This window comes from Martes martes, assembly GCF_963455335.1.
Source record: "Martes martes genome assembly, chromosome: 2".
NCBI classification, from domain to species: Eukaryota; Metazoa; Chordata; class Mammalia; order Carnivora; family Mustelidae; genus Martes; species Martes martes.
The window spans coordinates 58487488-58510796 of record NC_137889.1 but is presented as its reverse complement, the minus strand read 5'-3'; the positions used below and the strand labels follow the sequence as shown (position 1 = coordinate 58510796).

At 43.5% G+C, this 23309-nt stretch overlaps 1 long non-coding RNA gene across 1 annotated transcript in view; it reads left to right on the top strand.

The window, feature by feature from the left end:
• The first annotated feature begins 13320 nt into the window (after positions 1-13320).
• Positions 13321-23309, top strand: part of LOC308338540 — a 51987-nt gene continuing 41998 nt past the window's right edge. The window contains exon 1 of the long non-coding RNA XR_013966413.1: positions 13321-13432. This is a non-coding gene — a long non-coding RNA (uncharacterized lncRNA). The remainder of the gene's footprint in view (positions 13433-23309) is intronic.

The following is a 23309-nucleotide window of genomic DNA, read 5'->3' as shown; positions in this document are numbered from 1 at the left end:
CTCAGTCTCCCATCCCAAGATCATGACCTGAGCTAAAATCAAGTGTCAGATGCTTAACCAACTGAGCCACCCAGGCGCCCCCAATTTAACTGCCTTTAAACAGATATTTGATTTGGTCCCATTACAGAAACATACAGAGAACTACATTTCCAGGGGTCTCCTGGTAGAGATGCCCCTGGATGTCCAGCCGATTGAGATCCTTTAGAAGACAGTTCTACTTCTGCACTTGCTACTCTCTTCTCATTCCTGTCCTGCTGTCTGGTTGACTTGGCGAGTTTCTGAATGTTGGCAGCTTTTTGTGATATTGTCTTGGGGTTCAGTTAAAACGAACATTCCTTGGAAACAAGGCTCTTTAGTTCCCTTTTGGTGGTTTGGAATTCATTCCTTTTATTTGATTCAGTCAACAAATATTTGGTGAGTACCTATCATGTGCCAGCACAGGGTCTGAACACTAAGGTATAGCAAATAAGGGAGATTGTTATCTCCTAGAGCTTCCCTTCTAGTAGAGCGAGATAGACAGTAACTAAATAAATAAAATTATCAACAACCGATAAGAGCAGACAGAGCATGAAAATAAAGTGACATAATAATGAATGGGTGGCTTCTTCTATGGGTCATCAGAGACAGTGACATTAAACTGAGTTCTGAGGAAGCCCTCCATGCCAAGATATAAGGGAAGTGCATTCAAGGCAGAGCCCCAGCTAGGGCACATGCCCTAAGGCAAGGCCAAGATTGGCGTATTAGAGGAACAGAAACAAGGCGAATTTGTCCAGAGCACAGTGAGCAAACGGGGTGGGTATGAGATCTTAGAAAGACAGCCTGGGGCCAGGTCACTGAGGACTCTGTGACTCAGGGGAAGGAATTTGGAATTTTTCCTAAGTCCGGCGCGCAATCATTGGAAAGCTTGAAGCAGAGGGATCATTGGATCTGGTATACATTTTTTTTTTTTAAAGATTTTATTTATTTATTTGTCAGAGAGAGAGTACACACAAGCAGGCAGAGAGGCAGGCAGAGGCAGCAAGAGAAGCAGGCTCCCTGCTGAGCAAGGAGCCCGATGTGGGACTCGATCCCAGGACCCTGGGATCATGACCTGAGCCGAAGGCAGCGGCTTAACCAACTGAGCCACCCAGGCGTCCCTGGTATACATTTTTGAAAGGTCACTCTGGTGGGTTTGTGAAGAGGGGACAAGACCAGCTGGACCAGTTGGATTGATACCACAATGGGAAAATGAAAACTAATGGTGGCCTGGGCTTGGGTGGCAAATGGAGTTGTACTGATAAGAGATGGAGAGGAGAGAAAGGACTGGGTGCCTTGTGGACATAGATCCTATAAGCAATAGAGAAGATGAAAGAAAGAGATCAGGGAAAATTTCTAGATCTTTGGCATAAGCAACTGAGTGGATCATGGTTCCTTTTTCTGAAATAGGGCTGCCTGAAAGACGAGCAGATTTGGATGGGGAGAGGGTAGACTCAAGAAATCTCCCTGGGTAGAGGTCAAGGCTGAAAATACAGATCTGAGCAGCCATAAGACAATAGGATGAATATTGCCCTATCTTCTCTGCCAATGCGCTCTTCTTATCAAACCCCTAACCCCACTCTCTCAAGCTCAGGAATCCATCTTCTCTACAAATACGAGGACCCAAGCTGACCAAAGTCCTTACTGACCCTGATCATTTTTTCCATTTTGAGTAGGACCACCTCCCCATCCGTTCCCAATACCGACTTCCCCATCCCCAGTCTGAGATACCTCTACACACACACACACACACACACACACACACACACCCTTTATTCTTGCAGCAAATGTAGACATAAATATAGATTAAAGAAAGTTCACTGAACTTAACAGCTGGGAAGGCTTCCAAAATGCCAGATAATATAAATTTTTAATGATCTTTGTACTTTCTCAGATGGAGACATTGAACTGTAGGTGGTTCTAGGTTCTCATGCATAGCTTACCGGTGGCAGAGACAGATGCTAAATCCAGCTGAGGGTCTCATGCGGGAGACAGCCAAGCCATAGAACCACTGTAGCCACTGTAACCTCTTCCATTGCCAGCTGGACCTGATACCTGCATGACAATACCTGTTACTGTCATCTGGATGGGAGGGAGGAAAGAACTGTGAATCCAGAGCCCAGGTACCAAGTACTGGCTCTGACCCTGGAAACCTAAAGAAAGGGAAATAGTGATTGAGGACTTTGATGTAGCAAGAACTATGCTAGGTGCTTTGCAGGTTTCCTATCTTAGTTTTATACCCACCCTGTGAAATGATTCTTCTGATCCCCATTTCACAGATGAAGAAGCAGGGACTTGGACTCGTGAAACGATTCTTCAAGTTTGGGAATCAAGCTAAGATCTGTTTGCTTGCATCATCCTCTCTTGTCTCTCCTTGTCGTGTGTCCTCCAGCCAGTCTTTTAACCTCTCTGGGCTGGGGTTTTCTCGTTTATTAAGTGGGACGTGGGGGGGCGGGAATCCATTTTTATGGCCTCGTCTAGCTCAATAGTCTAGATTCCAAATGCCTTTAAGTGTGTTTAATTTGTCAGTTTTCTGAGTGAGAGTTTTGAACCATACTGTGACAAATGCTTTAGCCCAGAGCACGGTTTCCACCCCTTTGTGGCAGAAGAGGATAATGACCTTGAATTTGGAGCATCTGGCACAAGGGGTTTGTTATTCTGATCCCCAGAAGTAAAAAGCTACTGAGAAATACAAAGGATACTGTCATAGCTTCTTTGTGCCCCTTGTTTACAGCTCGTGAGTTCTTTTCTTTATCACTGGAAAAATCCTTCTCATTTTCTAAATCCTTCTGCTTTGAAGACCCAGTTGGCCAGGGGAATGTCAAAGGAGGCACAGGGTTAAATACAGAAGTGATTTTGTTCACTTCTAGCCGCAGAAGCTTGCCACCGTCACCCCCAGAACTCGTCAGTCTTCTTGCCTTCATCATGAGGACGCAGGCTTGACGTTCCAGGGTCATCAATCCCTTTAGATTCTCCCGTCACCAAAGGGCAAATGGCTCTTTTCTTAATTGATGTTTGCCTGCTTGGGGCCAGACGGCAGAAAGGAAGAGCAGTGCCAGCCCAGCGGCAAGACATTTTGGTCACAACGTGTCTTCGGGGCCAAAGTTATCTTAGGGTTTGAATAAGTGGTTGTCCATTTATAACATGTTTTAAAACTCTAGAAAGGCAAGTCTTTTCTCTCTGAGTAGTCTTTATTCAGGTTAAATTTATTATCTATTTATTAATTTTTGTGAATAGATTTTATTTATCCATTTGACAAACAGAGATCACAAGTAGGCAGAGAGGCAGGCGGGGGGGTGGGCGAGCAGGCTCCCTGTTGAGCAGAGAGCCTGATACGGGCTCCATCCCAGGACCCTGGGATCATGACCTGAGCTGAAGGCAGAAGCTTTAACCCACTGAGCCACCCAGGCGCCCCTATTTGTTAATTTTTTTTTAAGGGTCACTTATTTAAGTAATTTCTACACCCAATGTGGGGCTCCAACTCACAACACAGAGATCAAGAACCGCTTGCTCCCCCAATTGAGCCAGCTAGGTGCCCTTATCTTAATTTTTATATAAGATCGAACATGAATATCTTTTGTCATGATTGGATGTTGGGTTTTGTTAGGGACTTTTTCAGCCTCTATTGATAGGATAATATGATTTTTCTTCTTTAGTCTGTTGATACGTTGAATTACATTAACTGATTTTTGCATGTTGAACTAAACTTGCACACCCAGGACAAAACCCACTTGGTTGTGGTGTATAGTTCTTTTTATACGTTGCTGGAATCAATTTGCTAATAATGTGTTAAAGGATTTTTGCATCTATGTTCAGGAGTGATATTGGTTCATAGTTTTCCTTTCTTGCAATGTCTTTGTCTGGTTTGGTATTAGGATAATGCCTCCTTCAGAATGAATTAGGAAGCATGCCATTTGCCTCCGTTTTCTGGAAGAGGTGGTAGATAATCGATATGATTTCTTCCTTTAATGTTTGCTGGCAGTCATCAGAGAAACCATCTGGGCCTAGTGCTTTCAGGTTTGAAAAGTTATTAATTATTGATTCCATTTCTTTCTTAGATAAAGGCTTATTCAGATTATATAATTCTCCTCGTGTAAGTTTTGGTAGCAATTATTTTGGTAGAAACACTTGTGTCTTTTAAGGAATTGACCCATTTCATCTAAGTTATTAAATTTGTGAGCATAGAATTATTTATAATATTCCTTTATCACCCTTTTAATGTCCATGGGGTCAGTATTTACGGTTTTTGTTTTTCTTTTTTAAATGTTTTATTTCTCTATTTGACAGAGAGAGAGAGAGACCGTGAGAGAGAGACCGTGAGAGAGGGAACACAAGTTCTGAGGCAGTAAAGAGCTTGGTGTAGTTAAGGAACTACTTTTGAGTGAAGTAGTTTGTAGATGTCCGTGTAGCTGAAGTTGAGGAAGGAAGTAGAACAGTGATAGCAAATGAGATCAGGTCGGTGGTCAGGATCGAGTTATGAAGAGCCTGGCAGTACAGTGGGAAGCCACTGAAAAAAAAAGTTTTTAAAAAAATTTTTATTATTTATTTATTTATTTGACAGAGAGAGCCACAGTGAGAGAGGGAACACAAGCAGAGGGAGTGGGAGAAGCAGGCTTCCCACCGAGCAGGGAGACCAATGCGGGGCTCCATCCCAGGACCTGATCATGACCTGAGCTGAAGGCAGACGCTTGATGACTGAGCCACCCAGACGCCCTAGTATTTATGGTTTTTAATTATGTATTTACATAATTATTTATTAATGGACACTAATTAATGATCGTTTCTGGTATTAGTAATTTGTATCTTCTCTCTGTTTTGCTTGGTTATTCTGGCCACAGGTTTATCCATTTTATTGATCTTTTAGAAGAATCCACTTTTAGTTTTGTTGAATTTCTTTATGGATTTCTGTTTTCAACTTCATTGATTTCTACTTTAATTTTTGTTAGTTCTTTTCTTGTGCTTACTTTGGATTTAATTTGCTCTTTACGGTCTTCATTTTTTTTTTTTTTTTTTTTAAGTAGGCTCCATGCCTAGCATGGAGCCCAACACAGGGTTTAAACTCATGACCCTGAGATAAAGAGTCAGATTTTTGTTTTGTTTTGTTTTGTTTTTAAAGATTTTATTTATTTATTTGATACAGAGAGAGAGAGAGAGATCACAAGTAGGCAGAGAGGCAGGCAGAGAGAAGGGGGGAAGTAGGTTCCCCGCTGAGCAGAGAGCCCGACGCAGGGCTTGATCCCAGGACCCTGAGACTATGACCTGAGCCGAAGGCAGAGGCTTAACCCTCTGAGCCACCCAGGCGCCCCTCAAGAGTCAGATGTTTAACAGGCTGAGCCACCCAGGAGTCCCAATTTGCTCTTTTCTTTGAGTTTCCTAAGGTGGAAGCTTAGATGATTGGTTTTAGGTCTTCCTTATTTTCTAATATATGCACTCAGTGCTCTAAGTGTCCCTTTATGCACTGCTTTCACTACATCCTACAAATTTTGATAAGTTGTATTTTCATTTAGTTCAAAATATTTTAAAATTTCTCTGGAGACTTCTTGGACCCATGTGCTAATTAGAAATGTGTTGTTTAGGGCGCCTGGGTGGCTCAGTGGGTTAAGCCTCTGCCTTCGGCTCAGGTCATGGTCTCAGGGTCCTGGGATCAAGCCCTGCATCGGGCTTTCTGCTCAGCGGGGAACCTACTTCCCCCCTTCTCTCTGCCTGCCTCTCTGCCTACTTGTGATCTCTGTCTGTCAAATAAATAAATAAATAATCTTTTAAAAAAATGTGTTGTTTATTCTTCAAATATTTTAGAATATCTTTATGCTATTGGTTTCTAGTTTAATTTGGTTATGCTTTGAGAGCATACTTTGAGTAGTTGCTATTTTTTTCATTTATTAAGATGTATTTATAGCCCAGAATGTGGTCTGTCTTGGTGAATATTCCGTGTGACCTTGAGAGGAATATGTTTTCTGTTGTTTTTGAGTGAAGTAGTTTGCAGATGTCAGTTATGTCCAGTTGATTGGTGATACTGAGTTCGACTTTGTCCTTACTGATTTTCTGTTCCGGACCTGTCTGTTTCTGACAGACGGCCGTTGAAGTGTCCAACTAGAATAGTGGATTCATCTATTTCTCCTTGCAGTTCTATCCATTTTAGTCTCATGTATTTTGACACTGTTGTTAGGCACATATACACTAAGGATGATTATGTCTTCTTGAAGAACTTACTACTTTAGCATTATGTAATACCCCTCTTTATCCCTGATAATTTTCCTTGCTCTGAGGTCTGCTTTGTGTGAGAGTGGTATAACTACTCTAGCTTCCTTTTCATTAGTGTTAGCATGGTATACCTTTTTCCATCTCTTGGATTTTTAAAAAAAATATTACATGAAATCTATCACTGATAAAATTATTATCTTGGCAAATATAACAACTCTTGCAGCATACTAAGCTATTTTCAGTCATTCATACTTTAGTATGAATAAGTATCTAAGATCCTTTTAAAGGTAAGTATAATTTTATATGGAAGGAAATGGTGAAGTTGTAAGACATTAAGAGTCTGTAACTGAGACAGGAAGATGGAAGCTCCATAGAGGGAAAGGAGAGTAGTTCGAGAGATAGATAGATGTAAAAGTCAAATCTTGTGCTCTTTGAGATTTATGCCCAAGACTGATAAAGCCTGAATGCTTTAGAGCTTTCCTTTCCAAGCGACTTTGTTAGCAGTTCTGCCCTGAGTGTAGACTTGGATCTGGAGAGTCTAGACTCTCCAGAAATGCACAAGGGCTCCAAGGAATGACTTGGTGACACCTAGTGGCTCCTCATAGGTCTATCTTAGATTTTGCTGTGGTTTCTCTCCCTAAGCTTGGGAAATTGAGGGAAAGACAAAATTGATTCCCAGGCTTACTCCCCAAGGTTTCTTTTTGCTTCCTTCTTTTAGCCACATCCTCTTTTACCATTCTAAACCCTTTTCACTCAGACCGCTTCAAGATAGCATCAGTAGGTCTAGCAATGCTCAACTCCAAGACGCAGGACATTCTTTCAAAGCCCACTTCCTGTCAGTGTCTCAGGCTTGAGAGGATCTGTCCAGGCAGGACTGTCCTTTCAGCCAGGCTGAGGGTGCGTTGTATCTTGATGGTGTGATCTGAGGAGTGCCAGCAAGGTTGCCACATCTCCAAAATTTATTTTCTACTCATGCCTAAGATTCCACCCTTAATGATTCAGACCTGTTAACACCTGGTGCCTGGAAGGAAAAGGCACAGAAAGAAGATCCTGGCCGCTTACTTTCAGTTTTACTTCACGAATACCCATGACTAGTGTTCTAAAGGGACTTTTTTTTTTTCTCAAGATTTTATTTTATTTTATTTTTTAAAATTTTTTTATTATTTTTTTTATAAACATATAATGTATTTTTATCCCCAGGGGTACAGGTCTGTGAATCACCAGGTTTACACACTTCACAGCACTCACCATAGCACATACCCTCCCCAATGTCATAACCCCACCCCCTTCTCCCGACCCCCCTCCCCCCAGCAACCCTCAGTTTGTTTTGTGAGATTAAGAGTCACTTATGGTTTGTCTTCAAGATTTTATATTTAGGTAATCTCTCTACCCCGTGTGGGGCTCAGACTCACAATCTCAGGATCAAGAGTCACATGCTCTACCGACTGAGCCAGTCAGGTGCCCCTAAAAAGACCTCGGAGTACACAGATTGGAATGTCTTACAACTTCGTGGTAAATGCCAGCAATATTCAATACAAGGCCTCAATCAAGGCTTCGGGGTAGGAAAGAAAGAATCAAAGAGGTTTTCAGTGACAGCTTTTGAGGGGGAATTGTAACAGCAATGAGCTGAATTTGAGCAAATTCAGACTAGATCATGCCATTTAATATACGGTCAATTAACTCTCCTTGTTTGTGTTTAGTATGCTCTATTACTTATATGCAGGTAAAAGCAGATGAAATAAAGTTGCATGCTGGCATCCCACTACCTACTTTGTCTTTATTGGACCATATTTATTGTTACCGTATGATCTGGCAGCTTGACTAAAGTTCCGCTGAGTATTCCCACGACCACTTACTCTAATCTCTCTTCTTCCCATCTGTTTCCCATTTTTTTCCTACTCTTCTCCAGTCTAGCAGTTCGTGTATAGACACCCCACAGTGATCCACACACATCGTCCCTTTATGAAAATGGCTGCCTGTGGATGTTTGTGAGGATCAAATGCTGACCCATTTTTGCCACCCTTGGCCCAGGCTCTAAATCCTATTTCTAGAGCCTCCTAACCAGCCCTCTTGGGATCTGCTGCCTGCAATCCTCCCTCATGCATTTTGATAACCCATCTAGGGAAGCCTGTCATTCAGCGGACCAAAGTGGAAATATCCCTGGTCACAGTCAGGGGGATTGGGTTTGGCCTCCTGTTCCACAATTTTCTACGCATAAAGGATTCTCTGACATAAATAGAAGTTAACCAGGTCTACAAGGGAAAGAAGATCTTACCACGGTAGAGGGAAAAACATGGGAAGAATATGCCAGCGTTCAAAGCAGCATTATTCACAACAGACCAAAGTTGGAAGCAACCCAAGTGTCTATCAACATTTGAATGGATAAACAAAATGTAGTACATTTATACAATGGAATATTATTCAACCATGGAAAAGAGATGGAATTCTGACATATGCTGCAACATGAATGAACCTTGAAAATATTATGCTAAGTGAAAGAAGCCAGACACAATAGGACAAAATATTGTATGATTCCATTTATATTGAGTATCTAGAATAGGCAAATTCACAGAGATAGAAAGTAGATTAGATGTTAGCAGAGTTTCGATGAATGGGGTGTGGAGAATTATTGTTTAAGAGGCACAGAGAGTTCCTATTTAGGGTGATGAAAAGTTATGGAAATAGTGGACTTGGTTGCACAATATTGTGAATGATGTAATTAATGGCACTAAACTTCTCACTTAAAAATGGTCATTCGGGGCACCTGGGTGGCTCAGTGGGTTAAACCTCTGCCTTCGGCTCAGGTCGTGATCTCAGAGTCCTGGGATCGACTCCCACATCAGGCTCTCTGCTCAGCGGGGAGCCTGCTTCCACCTCTCTCTCTGCCTGCCTCTCTGCCTACTTGTGATCTCGCTCTCTGGCAAATAAATAAGTAAAATCTTTAAAAAAAAAAGTCATTAAAAAATATTTATTTATTTATTTTAGAGAGAGAGACAGAGAGAGAGAGAAAGTGGGGGGGAAGGGGGGGATGCAGAAACTCTTAAGCAGATTCTGTGCTGGATGTGGAGCCTGAGGTGGGCTCCATTCCCCAACCCTGAGACCATGACCTGAAACCAAGAGTCAGACGCTTAACTGACTGCGCCACCCAGGCATCCCTAAAAATGGTAAGTTTTATGTTATATACATTTTTGCCACAATAAAAAGATAGTAAAAAAAAAAAACTCCTAGGAATTTAATAATAAAACTAGAGATGTGACTTAAGATGCATGACATGGGCATAGACTGATAGAGCTGGGAAAAGAGTAAAAACTTAGCAGAAACACAAACATGAAGGCCTGGAATCAAGAAGACATTGCTTGTTTGGGAATGACAACCTAGATAAACGGAAGTTACCAGGAGTAGAGCAGCAGGTAAAGCTGGAGGGAGGAGAAGATGTCAGGTCAGAAAAAGCCTGTGTGCTGAGTGAGAGTGAACTTGACCCAGGAGAGGGTTCTTAAGTAGGAGGAATGTGTGTCTGATCAGGTTTGCCTGTGAAACAGCACTCCAGCAAGTATGGGGCACAGAGTGTACAAGAATAATATTGAAAGCAGAGTGATGAGCATGAACACTGCAGGGTTAGGCTAGGGAAGAAATAGTAAGTTTGGCCCAGGTGTGCCATTCGTCTGCACCATACACAAGGCCCCTGAGGTCCAGTTTAAGTATCAGGAGAACCAGCAGCTTGTCTTGGTTTTCTGGCCTGCCTTCACACAAGCTTTGCTCTGTTCTAGCAGGGAGGAAGTCCATCTGGGATTTAGCTCTGTTGACAAGAATGATCTATGTGAGCCCTGAAAGCTCTAAGCTAAATGTCTCTCTTCCTGGCAAGGTTCTACCAGGAAAAGGCCATAATAAGGGACATAAAGGAGGGGTGTTTCCCTCCAGTCTGAGAAAATTCTGATTGCCTCACCCGTGCCCTGAAGTTGCCTGTCCTCCTACCCAGACTGGGTGAGCCTCTCTCAGCTCTGAAAGAATGCACTTCCTCCCTTCTGCCTGCTGTGTTTGGTCTTCCTGCCCATTTCCCATGCCCACTGCCCTGGAGGCTGTGTGTGGACTCCCTTCTTATGGAGCCACCCCAGTGCCCATGGCTTGCCACTCACTGGCCCTACTGCCCTGTTGGAGCCTCTGCTCTTAACCCACAAGGGCTGCCCCTTCCATCTGCCTTTCACTGGGGCGCTCCCAGCTAGGCTCTGTGCCAGCAGGCTCCCAGCCTCGGGACTCTGTTAAACCAATTCCCTGGGGCCTGGGGATGTGCTGGAGCTCCAGCTCCGTGTTCCGTGACCTTATGTTGTAGCCTGAGATCAGCCCCGGCGGGAGTGTTACACCACAGAAATCCCTAAACATCACACATCAGAGCTTTTCTTCCTGGAGGTCCTTTTAATCGGTACCCCACTGAACTGGCTTCTGGTGCTTTCAGAACTTAAACCAACAAACAAATTGACCCAGACATGTTAGACAGGGCTTTGTTTATCTCAGAGATCTTCTGGGTCTTCATCACCTCATCAGAAGACAGGAGGTAGGGCTCAGTGAAAATTTGTCGCTTCTCATCTCACCCATGTGGTAAGGGCGATTGGAAGAGACTGACTCCATTCAGAGAGACCACATTCCACCCTTGGGGGGTATCGTCCCCAAGCTGCAAGGGCTCTCCTCAGCCTCTTGCACTAAAGCTGACTTCTTCAGCAGGATGGTATTTGTGTGTGCCCTCCAAGGATGAGGGTCCTGATTCCTGGAATTCTCAACCCATATTCTTTCTGCCCATGTTCCCGAGGTTCAAGTGCAAGGGGTGTTGCCCTCCTCCCAGGCGTTTGGACACATCTTCAAGCCCTTCCCACAGGAGGCTAAACACATCAGATATACTATTTATGAAGCCTCTAGGCTATTTTATCTCATTAACATCCTTGGTTTCAACTAAAAAGGCCTGGATGGTGTTAAAGGATGGAAGAAAGCTGTCATCACTTTGGCTTGACTGGGTTCAAGTTGTTAGGGTTTTGATACACGTGAGATGGGATACATTATACGATTGCTTTTGTCGTTGGGTGGGTGCCATTTTCACAAGATTACACTTGAATCCTGTGACAGTTGAATTGTGTCCTCTCTCTGCTCCCCTAAATTAAATTAATGGATTAAAGCCCTCATCATCAGTACCTCAGATTTGACCTTACTTGGAAATATGGTTGTGGACTTCGTTAGAGAAGATGGAGTCATACTGGAGTAAGATGGGCCCCTAATCCGATATGACTGCGGTCCTTATGAAAGGGGAGCATTTGGACATAGGCACACATATATGGAGAATGAATGGGAATGTGAAGATGGCCATCTACAAACTAAGGGAGTGGCCTGGAACAGATTTTTTTTTTCCCCCTCAGAGCTTTCAGAAAGAACCAACCCTGCTGACACTTTGATCTCCACCTTCCAGCTTCCAGAACTGTGAGAAAATCCATTTCTGTTTAAGCCACACAGTTCTGCGGTACTTGGTTAAGGCAGTCCTAGCAGAGTGATACACAACCCTCCCCACCCTCTTCCCCTCCCAGTAAATTTATTTCCTTTCCAGGGTTTGCAGACAAGTAAAATTATCATGGTTCATGACTGCCTGAGAATTTCTTCTTTTTAGACAACTTTTTTTTTTAATTACTTAGAGTGAGCTGAAACTATTGCAATGCCATCCAAAATTAGAACTAGTCCCAACAATTTAGCACAATTTAGCAATGTTTAAAAAGTTATTTAATGAAAATAAAGAAATCTTAAGACATATTAAACTCTACACACTATTTACATTACTCCAAAGTTTCTTTATATTTGTGAACACATACATTCTCACATGGTTGGAATCATTGGCCATGTGTTTCCTTTTTTCTTCTTCTTCTTCCTTTTAAGTAGGGTCCAACACAGCACACAGCCCAAGGCGGGGCCTGAACTCGGACCTAAGGAGCTGACCAAGACTGAGCTGAGATCAAGAGTCAAGTGTTTAATCCAATGAGCCCCTCAGGGGCCTCAACCTTGTGGTTTGTTGTGTTCTATGTTTTTTGGTTAACGTTATTTTATTCCACACAATGATACTATGCATAGTCTTTTTTTGTTTTTTGTTTTTTTTTTTAACTATCCTATTTATTTATTTGACAGAGAGAGAGATCACAAGTAGGCAGAGAGGCAGGCAGGAGGGGTGGGGGAAGCAGGCTCCCTGCTGAGCAGAGAGCCCAATGCTGGGCTTGATTCCAGGACCCCGATATCATGACCTGAACCGAAGGCAGAGCCCAAGGCAGAGGCTTAATCCGTTGAGCCACCCAAGCTCCCCATAGTCTTATTTAAAGAGCTGCATATTGTTTTTGTGCCTTTCATGTATTATTAGTCATTTGTTATTTTCTAACTTTTACTATGAATACTTTTGTGTAAGTTCCTCTTTTTATTTTACTCCTTTGAACTATTTCCTTGAGGTGTACGCTCGGAAGAGAAAGCCCTGGATTCCAGTTTCCTAGTTCCTGTTACATTTTTTCCCCAAATTCTCTAGACAGATTGAGCCCATCTGTGGTTTTACCAGAAATAAATATTAAGTGCAGATTTCTCCATGTTCTTGACGTCATTTAGTCTTACAATTAAAAAGTATTTTCCCTAGTTTAAAAAGCTTTCCTTAGCCTCCAAGTTCCTTTAGTTTTGACTTCTGTCACTACTAGGGAGGCGGGGGTGGGGGGGGGTGGGGGCCTCGGGGACTTTTAAAGCATCTGGGTTTATTCTGATATTTTACTGAGATAAGAGCGATATGCAACGGACACCAGGTCGCGGGGGTGGCCCTGGGTGGTCGGCCTTCCCTCTGGGCTGCAACTCCCGCCGCGGCTGCGAGCGCCCCCAACCCGAGCCCCGGGGTTCCTTTGGAACGGTGCCCACCAGGGGTCAGCGTCCGCCCAGCTTTGGGCTCTGGCTTCCCACAATGCACCGGGTTCTGTAGTGCGCACTCCGGGAGGTGACCGAGCTGCGGCCGCAGCTCCGGAGCGGGGAGGGTTTGCGGGACGCGGGCCGGGCGTCCGGGGGGCGGGGCGTCCGGGGGGGGCGGGGCGGGGCGGGGCGGGGCCAGAGGCCGCCGTCTCTTCGGTCGGCAGCAGCTGTGTGTGTGGCTGTTGCGGGCAGCCGCCGGGGCTTAGGTCGCACTATTCTCAGCCTCGGAGACCTGTCCACCCGGAGCTGTGGCAAGGTAGGGGGGCTCTTCGGGACCATCGTTTTTTTGGGGGGAGGGGCGGTGGGTGTAGAGTCTTTTCTTATTCAAACTGGAGAAGACAAGCGGCCAAGGTTTCGCCGGGGAGCAATCAGGTCGGCTCGCAGAGGTCTGTTTTAAAACTCTTTTGTCTGCGTCCCTTTCTCGGTTCCCTCCACCCTGCGGGGCTTTGGGAAGCCTGATTTGGGGAGTTTGTGCCTGGGTAATTTCAAGCTCTCGGTTCATCCGTTCTGCCTTGTGTGTGGAAGCAAACTCCGGGGTGGGGTTAGACTGGGAGAACTTGTGTGGGTGTGGGCTGGTTTCTTCGGATGCGTGCATGTCTGTCGGGGTCTGTTTCACGATGTGGGTGGGGACCCTGAGCCCCCGCGGTTTCAGGTACTTGGGGAGCCGTGTCTGTCACGTGCGCCGCCTGCGCCACCCTATCCGGAGGTGGCTGTCCTGTGATCTAAAGCCAGTGGGTGTCCTCAAGTTCTAACAGACCCAGACACACCGTACCCCAGGACGGCTGCCTAGGACACCGCTTCCCGGCAGTCCCTACTGCCACAGCCAGAGCCCCCTCACATCACAGCTCACCCTAGTTTGGAGAGGCTACAATTTGAGCTTTCCAAAAAATAAAGTTTGGCAGACGGCATGTCCTGGAATAGGGGGGCACCTGCGATAGCTTAAAGCTTGTTGGTGTCCGTCCTCCTCAGCCTGTTTCTGGGTCACACCGCAAGTCTCCGTTCATTCAGTCTCACTTCCTGGTAATAATGCCAACCCAAAATAATCCCAACCTGGAAAACGCCAGGCTGCGATTCTAAAATGAAGTCCTTTTGCCCACATCTAAAGGCTCAGAAAAGCTCTTTAGTCCTCTGAGCCCTATCCCCAATGTAAAGTAAATTATATTTTTAAAGGTATATATATTTTAAAAACCCCCACCCTGTGTTATAGCCATTCCAGTAATTATCAATTGATTGATTTTACTTGTGAAATCCAAGCAGTTTCATTTATTGTTTTGTAATAAAGATTTAGAAAACTTAAAGATACATTCTTCAGATGAACATGATCCTAAGTAGCAACTTAGCTCATCATAAAAGGCAGAAGATGGGAAGTCCAACAAGCTTGACTCTAGAACATTTCTGCCTCTAAGAAGAGAACGTTGGATGATTAAATTTTCTTTATTCCTTCCAAATGTAAAATGCTACAAATGAACACAGATTCCTTTTTTGCTAAATACAGCTCCTGACTGGAGATATCAAAAATAAGGAAAGTCTTTCAAACCGTTATCACCTTTTTATTTTTATTTTATTTTTTTAAAAGATTTTATTTATTTATTTGACAGAGAGGGAGGCAGAGAGAAAGGGGGAAGCAGCCTCCCTGCTGAGCAGAGAGCCCGATGCGGGCTCTATCCCAAGACCCTGAGATCATGACCTGAGCCGAAGGCAGAGGCTTAACCCACTGAGCCACCCAGGCGCCCCTGTTATCACCTTCTTAAAAAGATTTATTTATTTTAGAGAGTTAGAGAGAGAGAGAGAAACTGTATGAGCATGTCCAAGAGGGTGGGGCAGAGGGAGAGGGAGAGAGAGAGAATCTGAAGCAGAATCTGTCCTGAGCTCGGAGCCACCAGGGGTCTCGATCTGGCCACCCTGAGATCAGAGTCTGAGCCAAAAATCAAGAGTCAGGCTCTTTTTTTTTTTTTAAAGATTTATTTATTTATTTGACAGAGAGAGAGAGAGATCACAAGTAGGCAGAGGAGGAGGGGGAAGCAGGCTCCCTGCTGACCTAGAGTCCGATGTGGGGCTCGATCCCAGGACCCTGAAATCATGACCTGAGTTGAAGGCAGAGGCTTAACCACTGAGCCACCCAGGCACCCAAGACTGACTGCACCATTCAGGCGCCCCTCCAACTGTTATCACCTTACCTATGTCCAAGGAAAGAGGGTAAGTCTAGAAATTGTTAGGATTCTAAATTTTTGTTAAGCAGAAATTCTTAATGGTCCTTAATGGTCCTGTCTCTGGGTACTTTGGTCCAGAGTGTTAGTTCTCTATCACAATGTGAAATTATGAATTGCTCATTATGTATAAAATTCTTTTTGGAAAAGATTTGTATTCTCCACATTTAACAATAATTTTAAAAAAATTTTAATTAATAACTTTTAAAGATTTTATTTAGTTTGAGAAAGAGAGACAGTAAGCAAGAGAGAGAGAGAGAGAAGCAGGGGGAAGGGCAGAGGGAGAGGGAGAAGCAGACTCCCCATTGAGCAGGGATCTTGAGGTGGGGCTCGATCCTGAGACTCTGGGATCGTGAGACTCTGGGATCATGACCTGAGCTGAAGGCAGACGCTTAATTGACTGAGCCACCTAGGCGCCCCAACATTAATATTTGTTTTAAAGCTCTGTGTATGGATGAGTGAAAAGATACAAATCTTTAAAAGACTAAAAACAAGAAAAAAATTGTGTTAGTGTACATCAGCATTTCCCATCACAAGATCCTTAGTTAGTGGCAATAAACCCAAAACATAAAACCAAAATCTAGTTAAGTCATTAATAGTCACCAACACCCATAAAAACTAGAGCGCACTGTTTGAGGCTTAAAAGGAACAGTTTAAGGAGATGTTAAAGATAACTCTGTGCAGTAGGTTATAAGCATCGGTGAGCCCACAGCCTCAAGAGAGTCATATGGAAAGACACTGACACCCACGGAAAGAAACTTAAATACAAATTCATGGGCTCACTAAAAATAAGCAGATCAAATGTTTCCCACACCAACTGTACATCTATGCAATTTAGGTTAACTTAAACAGTTAGCCCATTACTTTTACAATCTTCCAATGTCCTTATTGCTTCAAAAACAACACAGCTGACACAGTTCCTACTTCTGAAGGAGGTGAATTTAAAAATTGACCCTTAGCCGCAGGCTGGAGTTTACAGGAGTTAGCACAAATTGTGAGCAACTCATGATTTACTCCTTTCTTGAGCAGACATCTATCAAGTATCTACTAGATGCAAGACCGGACTCCCTGCTTTAGTCACTCCTAGTGAAAAATGGCTGTAGGGGGATCTCTTATTGGGGGCTGTGTCTCCAGGACCATATAATTAGGGGCCAGGCTATTTCTCGATCACTAAGGAAGCAAAAGCATCTTTCAGAAGAACTCTGAAGACCAGAGGACCTCAATTTAGAAACACACCATTTATTTTGGAAGGAGGAAGGGATAGAGATAGTACCTTTAAATAGTTCCCCTTTGGCTTCTATCCCTTGTGGTGCCAATTAACAACAACAACAACAACCAACCAACCAAACAAAAAACCCTTTTCATTATATAGTGTGATACTAGAATTATTCTAATAATAGAGTCATGTAATAGGACTTTGTAATAATCCCAACATTGTAATAATGAAAACACCACCCTATTTATTCATATCCATATATTTAACATCCTAACACTGTGCTAACACTGGAAATACAAATAATCTAACTGCTGACTTTAAGAAGCTGATCTAGGGGGCGCCTGGGTGGCTCAGTTGGTTAAGTGTCTGCCTTCAGCTCAGGTCATGATCCTAGGGTCTCTCTGCTCAGCAGGGAGCCTGCTTCTCCCTCTCTCTCTCTCTGCCTGCCTCTCTGCCTACTTGTGATCTCTGTCAAATAAATAAATAAAATCTTAAAATAAAAAAAATGCTGATTTAGTTGAGGATATCACCCTACAGATAATTATAAGACAGTGTGTGCTTTATATGGTAATATCTGCTCCCGCTGCTGTGGGCTCCTCTCCTGGTCTGGTGGGATCAGAAAAGGCCTTCTGGAAAAGTCAGTGCCTGAAATTCATTTTAAAGGATGACTTTTAGCCAGGAATGGCAGAGGGGTTTTCTAGGGAGAGGGGACAAATATGAACAAAATCATGGGGGTAAAGTCGCAAGATAGGAGGCCTGGAAAAATTAGAAATAAGGCTGAAGAGAGAGGTAGGGGTCAGATCAGAGGAGGCTTGGTAAGGGTGAGGGGAGCCACTGAAATCTTTAGTGGGAGAACAACGGGGTCGTATATGCTTTAGAGAGTCCCTCCAAAGCCTGAGTGAAGGTTAGACTTAGGAGGCCAGGAGGAAGATGGATGTAATAGTGATTAGAAAAGCACTGATGAGGGGCACCTGGGTGGCTCAGTCAGTTAAACATCTGCCTTCGGCTCAGGTCATGATCCCGGGGTCCTGGGATCGAGCCCCACATCAGGCTCCCTGCTCAGCAGAGAGCCTGCTTCTTCCTCTGCCTCTTTCCTCTGCTCATGCTCTCTCTCTCTCTCTCTCTCTCTCATAAATAAATAAATCTTAAAAAAAATAATAGAAAAGCAATGATGAGGGCTTAGCATTTGTAGAATGAATTATATGTTATTTCATTTGGGTTTTAGAACCACCCTTTGCAATCAGTAGGATAAGATTCCTATCTTCAGGGGCATCTGGGTGGCTCAGTGGATTAAGCCGCTGCCTTCGGCTCAGGTCACAATCTCAGGGTCCTGGAATCGAGCCCCACATCGGGCTCTCTGCTCAGCAGGGAACCTGCTTCCCCCCTCTCTCTGCCTGCTTGTGATCTCTCTCTGTCAAATAAGTAACTAAAATCTTCAAAAAAAAAAAAAAGAAGGAAGGAAATTCTCATGTGCTTCAACATGGCTGAGCCTTGGGGACCATGCTGAGTGAAGCAAGACAGTCATGAACAAACACATGATTCCAGGTATGATAGAGATGGAAAGGAGGCTGGTGGTTGCCAGGCACAGGGGAGGAGGTGGGTGGGAAACTGCTGTTTAATGGGTAGAGTTTCAGTTTGGGAAGCTGAAAAGAGTTCTGTGGATGAACAGTGGTAACAGCGGTCCAGCAGTGTGAATGTGCTTAATGACACTGACCTAGACACTGAAAAATGGCTGAAGTGATCAATTGTACTTTACCTCATACACATACACACACGCGTCCTACTGAGCATCACGTTATGGTCAAATGACCAAAGTCCAGAAACTTAATAAATTTGTGGTAAGAAGACTAGGAAGTGCGAGTCAAAAATTAAAGCAGACATCTCGAAAAACCCAGCCCAAGAAAAGAATGCTGGCTGGATTCCCAGAGGACAGATCACGGAAGTGTAAAGTTAGAAGGTTCCAGAAGCACCCACCGTTTAGTTCAACCTCCACTTTTCACAGACGAGCACAGTGAGGCCCAGAGTCATTGAGTGACTTATCCAGGGTCACAGAGCAAGTTCAGGCAAAGGGAGAATTCAAAGCCAAAACCTGGCCTCTGCCAGGCAGTTGTGCCTGCTACTGACAAGGAATCTCTTTGAGCTGACAGAGGTTTGCTCTGGCTTGCTTGCTTGCTTGCTTGCTTTCTGTTTTTGTTTTGCTTTGTTATGTTTTTTTAAGATTTACTTATTTATTTGAGAGGTGGGAGGGGAGAGGGCCAGAGGGAAAGGGACAGAGAGAATGTCAATCAGACTCCCCATGGAGCCCCACGTGGGGCTCCATTTCACAACACTGAGATCATGACCTGAGCTAAAATCAAGAGTTGGTCTCTTAACCAACTGAGCCACTCAGGTATCCCCCCCACCCCCGTTTTTTAAAATCTGGCTTTCTTTTTAAGTAGAGAGAGAAACCAAGCTTTCCATTTTGATCAGTCTTACTGAAGTCAATTCATAGGATTATAATTACTGAAGAAAATCTGTGTGCTTAGAATTGATATTCTGTTGCTGGCTTTGTCTGGGTAGTAAGGTGGGAAAGTGGTGATGAGTTAGGGTTCGTGCATTCATTCATTCATTCATTCATTATCAAATATTTGAGGACCTATGTCATGCCAGATATCTTCTCCAGTTTCCAGTTTTTTCACTAACAGCTGTCTGCTAGGTTTATTCTGGATGCTGCCCTGAGAGTTGCCCTTGAACGTATACTCTAAGTTAGATTAACCTTCACTGACTTACAGAAAGGTCAGTAGGGGAGCAGATGTAATTGGAGAGGAAGTGACATGAGGGGAAGTAGGAGGGTGGCAGATGCCCAAGAGAGTTGTGATTCCAGTAAGGAAGCCACACCAAGCTAAAGGAGTCTCAGTGGGATATGTGTCTGGGGGCTGTGGATGTAGCCGGATGAGAGTTGGGCTCATGTAACTCGCCCCTGGCTCAGACCGGACTGCCTAAAGTTCTTAGTGCCTACACAGAGGAACAGTGATGCCCACAGTGGGAACTCCAGAAGGTAAACAAAATGAGTGGTACATGGAGACAAGTAGAGGTAGAAAGAGAGAGGTGTGGCAGACAGTGCAACCCAGAAAAGCCCTTATGGTCATGGTATGACACCCCTTTCAGGTGGCCTGTAAGGCTAAAGCCAGGTTGGCTCCTCACAACTATATCCAATAAGGCAAACGGAGCCTTGTTTCTTTTAAATCCAATATTTGGACCTGCCTGCTTTCAAGAGATCTTAGATATAGGATATGAAGTAAAACAGAACTTTAAAAATAAGGCACAAGGGATGCCTGGGTGGCTTAGTTGCTCAAATGTCTGCCTTTGGCTCAGGTCATGATCCTGGAGTCCTGGGGTCGAGCCCCAAGTTAGGCTCCCTGCTTCTCCCTCACCTCCCTGCTCGTGCTGTCTCTTGCTATCTCTGTCACTATCTCTCTCTCTCTCTCAAATAAATAAATAAAATCGTTAAAAAATTAAGGCCCTAAGGTAGTTTAGTAAAACAAGCACAAGATTTGAAACCACTTGGGGCACCTGGGTGGCTCAATGGGGTAAAGCCTCTGCCTTCAGCTTGGGTCATGATCCCAGGGTCCTGGGATCGAGCCCCGAGTCAGGCTCTCTGCTCGGCGGGGAGCCTGCTTCCTCCTCTCTCTCTCTCTCTGCCTGCCTCTCCGCCTACTTGTGATCTCTCTTTGTCAAATAAGTAAATAAAATCTTTAAAAAAAAAAAAAAGATTTGAAACCACTTAAGAAGGAAAGGCACATTAGGAAAGTCACAGTGCCTGGCATAGAGGAGACACAGGGTATATGCTAACTAGATTTAAAATTGTAAAACATTAAAGTGGCCATAGCAGTGAAGCAGAAATAGATTCTACTAGGCACCTGGGATGAGACACTTTGGCATGGAATTTGGCTTTATGTTTCTTGGAAGCCATGATATAAGAGGAAACAGGTTGGGTTACATCATATTCTTATTCTGGCAAGATAAAATATTCAACTATAGAGAAGACTTTTTTTTTTCCCCTGGCACTAAATTAAAGGAAGGATTTATCACATGAGCTCCCTTGAATATAATTTTGAAGCTGTGGACAGTATCTTCAATACCATTTTATGGTCAACTCTGAAAACATCATGCAGATAAATGGTTTTTATGCAACAACACTTTTAGCTTTGCGTAGACACTATCCGGAGTTATCCCTGGAAGTGTAAAGTATTTTTCTGTTAGAATGCTGTCACAGTAGGATCCCTGGGGAGACAGTTTTAGGAAGTTACCTAAGGATGAGTCATCAGAAGAACCTAGGAAAGTGGGCAGAATCGAACACATGAGCGGGAAAAGACTTAACTGTCCGTTGAGCTTAGTCATCTTTACCTGTCAGAAAGAAGAATATCCCTTTGCAGAAGACAAGAGCTAAGAGGTCCAACAGGCATTTAGGCTTTGAAGTAAGAATAGAGTAAGCACTGTGCTGCCCTTGACGCAAGATGGCAGGCTTCAGGGATGATAATGGCCGCTGCTCTTGGATAGACCAGCAATTACCAAGCAACCAATGAATTTACTTCATGGACACTAAACAAGAGGTTTTGAGGTACTGGAAAGGCCATGGACTTTGGAGTCAGATAAATCAGGTTCAAATCCTAGCTCTGCTACTTACTATGTGATTTCACAAATTACTTGATTTTTCTTATCCCCCATTGGATTTTAGTATCATCCTTTTATGAGTCATTTTGCTGATCAGACATAAGATGTATAAACCAAAATAATAATAGTAGCTAACAATTATTGATGCTTACCTCAGATGAGCCATGATGTTAAGAGCTTTATGTCCATTATTTTGCTTATTCTTCAAAGCAGTCTCTGTGGTACATATTACCTGGCACCTAGGTGCTCAACACATGGCATGTATTAGTATTATTAGTATGAGTTATAATAATAGACTTATTAGATAACAGTGAAATAGGCCATCTTTGTCCTGGGAATTAGTGCCTGGAATAGGGCTCGGCAACTTTCGTCCACAGGCCAAATCAAACCCATATTGGTTTTTGTACAGCTAGTGAGCTAAGAATGGTTTTTATATATTTTATATAAAATATATATTTTATATATTTATATATTTTTATATAAAAAAAGAGATTTCATAACACATGAAAATGATATAAAATACAAATTTCAGTGCCCATAAATAAAGTTTTATCGAAACACAGCCATGTCCTTTTGTTTACATACTATCTATTCATGATACAACAGCAAAGTTAAGTAGTTGTGACAGAAATATGGCCCACTGTGCGTACAATATTTACTAAGTAGCCTTTTACAGAAAGTGTTTGCTGATCCCAGATCTAAAATAAGACCTCCAGGTGCCAAGGAAGCTACAGGTTAGAAACTCAAGTCAATCTCAGTGTAAACAGGACTGCCCAAGAGTGAATACTAAGAGATTGGCTCTAGAAGGAGCAAAACTTCCATTAGCCTCATGTTTGGGGTAGTGGACAAGAGGCACAGTAGGCTGTTCCAGTGCTAACTTAGATGGGTTGAAGAGAGAAAGTTTGGGGTGGACCATCTGTCTATGAGAAATATGAGCAAAGCTGATCTGCGACTGCAGTCTGGGACCTGTGAGCTGTTCATTTTTATGCTTTTGTACGTTTGCTTTGTGTTTTTATATTTGTTTGCTTTTCCCTTTGTGTTTCAGCAAAACCTCTCTTTTAAAAATTCTAATCTTATCCAATGTAAGCCAATGGAAAAAAATACTGGTTCATACCTGGGCTAGGATAAAGTCCAAACTCTTAACTACTCTTAAGCCCTGTAGTGTCTGGTCTGGTCCCTTCTCACCTGTTAAACTTGTTTTCTGTCTTCTCCCTACACTCTGTGCTCCATTCATGCTGTGCAACTTACAGCCCCGAGAAGTAAGCCTATTCCACGTGCCATGTTTTTTTATTCTCTGCTGTTCTGCTTTCCATGCTTCCTTCTCACCTTCCCTTCCTGGAGAAATTCTCATCCTTTAAGATTCTGCTAAAATGTCACCTCCTCCATGAAGCCTTCCTGACTCTTTCTGTCCATGCTGGAAGAGGTGATCACTCTCACCTTTTTGCCCCTCTACCAACTTTCACAGTACCCGTCCAGTTTTATTTACTTAGTCTACAAATCTGTAATCACTTACTTCTGGGACATGGTAACCTCAGTGTGTGAAGCCTGAGAAGGAGAGTCAGAGTACTCTAAAGGAGGAATGAACCTTCTAGCTCAAGAACCTGGAAAGATAGATAAGAAATGAGGCAGATAAATGAAAATCCAGGCAAGGAGGGCCTAGGATGGCAAAGTTCCTGGCTGGGTTTCTGTGTTTTTGTTTTTTTAAGATTTTATTTATTTGACAGACAGAGATCACAAGCAGGCAGAGAGGCAGGCAGAGAGAGAGGGGGGAAGCAGGCTCCCTGCTAAGCAGAGAGCCCGATTCGGGGCTCAATCCCAGGACCCTGGGATCATGACCTGAGCTGAAGGCAGAGGCTTTAACCCACTGAGCCTCCCAGGCGCCCCTGCGTTTCTGTTTTTTGTTGTTGTTGTTTGTTTTGTCCTTTGTGAAGAACATTGAATAATTCTATTTAGGAGATACCCTCAACCCTAAAAGCAAAAAACGCTATTCAGAATATTGGTATCATAGCTTCCTGAAGATAGATATCACAAGATGACTTTGTAATTCAGAGAAGACA